Source organism: Saccopteryx bilineata, chromosome 2, assembly GCF_036850765.1.
Source record: "Saccopteryx bilineata isolate mSacBil1 chromosome 2, mSacBil1_pri_phased_curated, whole genome shotgun sequence".
Classification (NCBI taxonomy): domain Eukaryota; kingdom Metazoa; phylum Chordata; class Mammalia; order Chiroptera; family Emballonuridae; genus Saccopteryx; species Saccopteryx bilineata.
The window spans coordinates 302,751,337-302,752,225 of record NC_089491.1 but is presented as its reverse complement, the minus strand read 5'-3'; positions in this window follow the sequence as shown (position 1 = coordinate 302,752,225).

Below are 889 nucleotides of genomic sequence, written 5' to 3'. Positions count from 1 at the left end.
TGCTTGCTTCATACAATTCCACCCCACAAAGGTACCGATCATCAATTCCTTACTCCTTTTATTATACTTAGGCTTGACATTTTTTCCAAAAGTGTACTCTATACTCAGAGCTCTGATGAGTTCTTTGGAGTCAGCTCTAATTGGGACTGGTGGTTTAGAATTCATCTGCATTTAAGAACATTTCACTTTTGGAAAAGTTATGTTAAAATTAAACATTTGAAGGTGCTGGTCCCCTCAAAATGTTTACCCACATTGGTTGATGCTTTCATTCTTTGGCAACTAACAAGAAGAAAATTTTGTTTGCTCTTTACCATTTATCATGTTACCCTTTTTTTAAAAATACTAATCATACAGTTTTACTCACTACCCTACAAATAAATCTTTCTGAAATTCTTAATTTTCCAGCATTGAGACATTGTTTCATCAGAAAAGTTCTCCTTATATACTTCACCTAACCAAGTCCTCCCTTTCCTGACTATAATGACATTAATTACTCCGAAGAACGTGCCAGTTAATACACTGTCCTTATCTTTTCCATGCGTGTATACTTCATCTTCAGTGAAACATTTAGATCTGCAAGGGCAAGGGCCCCAAACACTTGAGACTTAATATGTTTATTGACACAGGGTTGCTTAATATATTTTCTTCCCAGACTCTTCTTAAGGGAGTAGGGGACAGAGTAATTCACATTACTCCTTGCAAGTGCCAACCTCAGATTCAGCCAGGGTCCTGTCTTTTCCAATTCAGGCATAATGCACCACCCCTGAGCCGAGCCCCGCCTTTCAAGAGACCGATTGGCCCTGCAGTGTCCCGTCCCAGCCCAGGACACGCCCACCTGTGGGTTGCACCTGCACTTTGGGAATCTGGGGTTTGCGCGTCTGAACTTGAC